Here is a 6,184-nt window from a genome sequence, read left to right as displayed (position 1 = left end):
AAATCACTAGGGAGAAGGTGTTAGGGAGCTTTTTCAATTGACGAGAATACGAACGTTGATGTTATAAACTGAGACGAAGTGCATGTTGGTCTGTTTAGTTTTTACACATGGCATTCAGTGAGGTACAATATCTCCTGTTATATCCCTGTAGCACGAATCACCGATAGAAATGTATGCAGGTCTCTTGTTTATTATAGTATTGATGTGCCTTTCATTTTATTCCCTTTACCTATACATGATTCAAGATAAGAAGGAGTATATTGAGGTGGTTTGGCCATGTGGAGAGGATGGAGAGTGAAAGACTAACAAGGAGAGTGTATGTGTGTGAGGTGGATGGGGGGAGGGAGGGGGAGGCTTAGGATGAGATGGAGGGATGGAGTGGAGAGGTATATGAGAGAGGGGGGTGTGAGCTGGGGGGAGGGCAGTGAAATGGCGGGGGACAGGGCGCCATGGAGGCAATTTGTTTGTGGCCACCCCTAATGGGATTAAGGCATCTGGGAATTGATTGATAGAGATTTTTTTTTTTTTTTATCTGAGAGAATCATGTCACCCATCCAAATTGAATTCTTAGCCATAAGTCGAATGAAATGTGATAAATCTTTGTTGTGAGGTATGAGTCTCCTTGGTTACTAGTCAAATGTATCCTTCAACCTGACAACACTTGGCCATTAACAGAGCTGAAAGAGGTCAGGAATCTTTGCCAAACGAGATTAAACAGACTGTAGTTAGGGGCTCGTGAAGGCATATCTACCCCTCATATTTTTAAAGTCTCGATCTGTCATCATATCGTATCATTTACAAAGGTTCTAATGTGCTTTTGGTCAGCGGCTTTCCACACTGCTTGATCTCTGGCAGCCTCTATTTCAGTCCCTTATTCTTGACGTCACACACTGTGAATTCGTCCCAGAGCTTTTTCAGTCAGGTTAGAGGAAGAATAAAAAGTATGGGAAAAGACTTTTATTTTACTCTAACTTGGCCTAAAATTGCCGAATCTCCAAGTTGAATATTAACCCGTAATAACACCAGTAATTGGATCCTCGTCATGAAGAAGTGCTGTGGCAAGGATGTTGAGCTATAGCATTGTCTTTTCCTGCCATTGAACTGGGTGAAGTAAGCAGCAAGAGGATGAAAATCTGGGCCAAGTTAAGGTGAAAGGAGTGTAGTAGAAACAAAATCCCAAGCCACATGAAATTACCATATAAGCCTAATTTTACGTAGTATGTTGAAAAAGACCTGGGATGATGGGATAGGATGTGACCTCAGGGATACAGGAGTGAATATTGAGGCTGCCAGAGATCAAGCAGGGTGGAGAGCTGTCAGTAGGTGAGTAAGGCCAATGCATAAGAGCAGATTGAAGCCTTTATAGGTGAAACGAGATGAAACTAGAATTTGGAATGATGAAACATGCCTTTTTAAAATCCCTTCAATGGTCTCCAAGCTCACTAAAATCTTGTATAAGTAGAAGGAATAAAGTGAAAAGTGGGAGATGTGACTGAGGGGGATTATGTACTTATATCCTGTGCATTCATGTGGGCATTTTGTGTAGATATCAATAAATGAATGATGCAGTAGTTTGATATGATTATTCTCCTTTACTGATATTTGTGTGTGTGTGTGTGTGTGTGAAATAATCTATCTATCTATCTATCTATTGCCAGACGCCATAATCCCATAAGGGGTGGTCATTTGTCTTTGAGTTAGTTGTTTTACGGGGAGGGGTACTAACCCACCACCAACCCACTTGTTGACACGTAGGGAGCACGTATGGTTTGGTTATATGGTTACCACCCAGCGTTGTAAATGGTTTCTTGGCTTACAGGAAACCATTTGGCTTGTCACTCAATGTAAAGCCACCTGTAAAGGAAAGAAAAGCAATAAGAAGTGACAGGAAAGATGGGAGAAATAGGAAGAGAGGAGGACAGGCACAGGAAAAGAATGATACAGGCTAAGGAAGAAGTAGGCACCACTACATCAAGTGAGTGGATGATGGTGAGAAATAGGAAGAGAGGAGGACAGGCACAGAAAAAGAATGATAAAGGCTAAGGAAGCAGTAGGCAGCACTACATCAAGTGAGTGGATGATGGTGAGAAATAGGAAGAGAGGAGGACAGGCACAGAAAAAGAATGATAAAGGCTAAGGAAGCAGTAGGCAGCACTACATCAAGTGAGTGGATGATGGTCGCCACTAAATCACCAGGTACCAGAAATCTTGAGAAAGAGAGATGTGTGTAATTCACCGGGTCGGTCAGGATCACTTCATGGTCGTGATCGTCAGCTTTTACCCTCCCGGAAGGGAGCTGAGAGCTCATATAGTCCGATCTAAGGGCAAGGCTGTGACCTTCACACACGCACACATCCGTCCCCTTGCTCAAGGAGGACAGTAACCGTCCACTTCGTCAGTGAAACTTTTCGCAACCTGAGCGAGGCGCGAACTCCCGTCTACCAGATGGCAAGCGAGAACGTTACCACTGCACCAGGTAGCAGAAATCTTGAGAGAGAGATGTGTGTGTGTGTGTGTGTGTGTGTGTGAAATAATACCCCACTAAATCACCGGGTACCAGAAATCTTAGAGAGAGAGAGAGGTGTGTGTGTGTGTATTATTTGGTACCACCTCTTCCTCACGTATTTACTGAGCACTTGGGGGAGGGCAGCGAAATGGCGGTGGACAGGGTGACATGGAGGCGATTTGTTTGTGGCCACCCCTTACAGGATTAAGGCGTCTGGCAATAGATGGATATAGACATTGCACTTCGTTCTGCTCTTGTACACTATTGATTCAGACTATGTCATCACAGACCAGTCTCCCGAATTTGAACATCCATTTTCCACAGTCATTCACATTTCAAATACTTATTCATGCAGTGGGAGGGCATTAATATCTGTCCTCACACTATCTATCTATCTATTTATTGCCAGATGCCTAGGGGTGTCCACAAACAAATCGCCTCCATGTCGCCCTGTCCCCTGCCATTTCATTGCCCTGCTCCGAGCTTACACACCCCTCTTTCATATACCTCTCCATTCCATCCCTCTCATCCTTGGCCTCCTCCTCCCTCTCCCCCCCTCCACCTCCCTCATGTACACTCTCCTCATCAGTGTCTCACACTCCATCCTCTCCACATGGGCAAACCACCTCAGTGTGTTTCTCCTAACACTTTCTGTCACATCCATCAATGAATGTTAATAGAAAAGTTTATTTGTGAAGTGAAAACATTTATTTGTGGATATTATCAATAGAGTACATGGTTTATTATCAGCAATAGGTGCTTTTTTACATTTACTGTTCATGTGGATGTGACAGGAAGCATTAGGAGAAACACACTGAGGTGGTTTGGCCATGTGGAGAGGATGGAGAGTGAGAGGCTAACAAGGAGAGTGTGTGTCAGGTGGAGAAGGGGAGAGCAAGGAGAAGGCTGAGGATGAGATAGGGATGGAGTGGAGAGGTATATGAGAGAGGGATGTGTGAGTTGGAAGCAGGGTAGCAAAATGGTGGGGGACAGGGTGACATGGAAGTGATTTGTTTGTGGCCACCCCTTACAGCATTAAGGCATCTGACAATAGATAGATAGATACCGGAGGTTATTATTTACAAGATTTTAGCATATTCATCATTACGATTCTACTTTCCAAAATATTCCATTTTTTATCAAGCTTTTCGATGCAAGCATTGTGGATGTGAGAGTTTGTAATGTATTAAAATGATACGGATAACACACTGCACTAGAGAATGGTAAGGTGTACAATGCTAAATAAATCACTAAGGAAGAGTTGTCAGGAAACCTTGTATGTCATGAAATACAGCACTTCACCTTTGAAGTAGCTATGGTATTAAAATAAAGAGTCTGTTTGGCTTGGTGCAGTTGTGTTTGACTTCGTTCAGCTTTGTTCTTATGATCTGAGAGTTAAGAAAATGTGGTACTATTTTGCATTGAACACAGTAGCTGGATATATTCATTATTTATTTATTTTTTATCTACAGGGTTGGTCAAATACAGAGTGATCCCTATAACATCATTTCCACTTTGCCAGGTAATTTCATATATGTTGTGTGGACAGTTCAGTCAGTGTTATCAGTATCTACCCTGCGTCAGTGATTCATTTCTCACTCCCTCAGCCACAACCATGCCCACACCAACAGACAGCCATCACCACAACACTTACGATACTGCTAGGTGGCTTTCTAGAGGAGTGCTATTTAAAGGCCAGTCTGTGTGGTACTCCTCCCTAACAGAGTCCCTGCCACACTCACTCTTGCACTGAGTTACTTTCTTGAAGACTGGGCTCCAGGTCATAGTGGGAGGAGTGTTAGGGAGGGAAAAAAAATGGCACAGTAGTAAACCTCCCATCAGGTCAGTTTTCAGGCACAGTGGACTCCTGATGGCTGCCCCAGGATGTTGCACACACAACCATTTGGCAGACCTTTTTTACCTAGGAATATAAGTATTTTGTACAGTGGCAGAGCTTCACACATGCCAGGTTATAAGTGTGGTGGGATCCCTAAGAGTAGCTCATAGTGGTCTCACCCAAAGATGTTATGCACGGCCAGAGTTTTTAACCGAACATGAAATTTTGCATACTGATAGGTGTTCACCCCAACCACCTATTGCGAAAGGCAGTACTGTACCATTAAGGGTTGCCACTCATGGGTAAGGGGATGGCCTCCATATGTCCTGGCAAAGCCATTATGCATGGCCAAAGCTTTTGACCTTGAAACAAAGAATTTTGCATTCTGGTAGGCATTACCTGGCCATGTTTTAGGCACAGTGTGATCTGTGATGACCATTCCCCATAGATGCACAGATGGGTGTGCGAGGAGGGAAAGGGCCTTTTTTCTTTACTTAAGAATGTGAATGAAACTGCTCAGTGGTAAATCATTACTGGGGCTATGTTTCAGGCAGGGTGAGGCTCCAAGGGTGACTCCATGTGGGGAGGGTTTGGGGACTATGTGGATGTGGCCAGGGCCTTTATACACAGTCATGCTTTTAATAGAAGAACACACAAGTTTGTATACTGGGAGACATCAATCCTTGCCACCTACAGTCTAAGGCAAGGTGGGACCCCTGATGGCTAACCTTCACAGGGGAGGGGGGGGGCTACCCCGGTACCATAGTTTTTAAGTAGGCACATGAAAATTTGCGCATTTCTAGCTTAGACCTTTACCTAGACCAGAGTTTACAGAGGGTGGGACCCCCAAGGATTTGCCGCACTGCCTCTTTGCAACTATTTTATCTCCCCTTACAGTACAGCAGGGACCGATGCGGCTCTCAAAGGTATCCTTTATCATGTATCTTCATTTATAGTAGGGACGGTAATGGTTTAGGGATGGCTGGGGGTTATTACTGATCTAATGTGACTCAGTTTAATGTCTAGACTGAATAGCCCCCTGCACTGCTGATTATTGATAGAAAAAAAATAGAGGGATTGGGGGATGGAATCAAGGAACGAGCAAGATGAGAAAAGAGAAAACATTCATTTTGTAACAGAGTTGTGGATAATTGGAATAAACTGCCCCAGTGTGTGATAGAATCAGAATCAGTAATGAAACTTGAGATCAATTTAGACAAGGCTTGGAGCGATCAAGAGTTAAAGTTTAATCATAAAGCCAAAATTAAGTATAAGAGTGTTAGTTCTGCCGCCGCCGCCACATATTCAGCTGAAAGTTCAGATCTGGATGTACAGGCCTAGGTGGGCCTATTGAAGATCTACTGTGAGTTATTGTGAGTTGCTGTGAGTAATTTTAGGCCAAGTTAGAGTAAAAGGAGTATAGGGATCGCTTTAGGGATGCCTGAGGGTTATTACTGATCTAGTGTCACTCAGTTTAATGTCTAGACTGAATAGCCCCTACATTGCTGATTATTGAGGGGAAAAAAATAAAAAAAAGGAATCGTTCATAGACATCAAGGTCATGGGAATCGGAAAGAAAGTATCAGGAAAAAAAGTAACAGTCAAAAAGTAACAACTTTTCCTAGGTTAGGTCAGGTTAGATTAGGTCAGGTTAGGTTAGGTTAGGTTAGATTAGGTCAGGGTAGGTTAGGTTAGGTTAGATTAGGTCAGGGTAGGTTAGATTAGGTTAGGTTAGGTTAGATTAGCTCTTTCCCTTACGTTTTTTACTGTTACTTTTTTCCTGATACTTTCTTTCCGGGATTCCAAGGTCACACGGGCCTTTATTGCCAGCGTGTTCCCGG

This window comes from Coenobita brevimanus, chromosome 117 (assembly GCF_032717465.1).
Source record: "Coenobita brevimanus isolate Jiangsu-jjx chromosome 117, ASM3271746v2, whole genome shotgun sequence".
In the NCBI taxonomy this organism is placed as follows: Eukaryota; Metazoa; Arthropoda; class Malacostraca; order Decapoda; family Coenobitidae; genus Coenobita; species Coenobita brevimanus.
Note: the sequence above shows the minus strand (reverse complement) of the source record.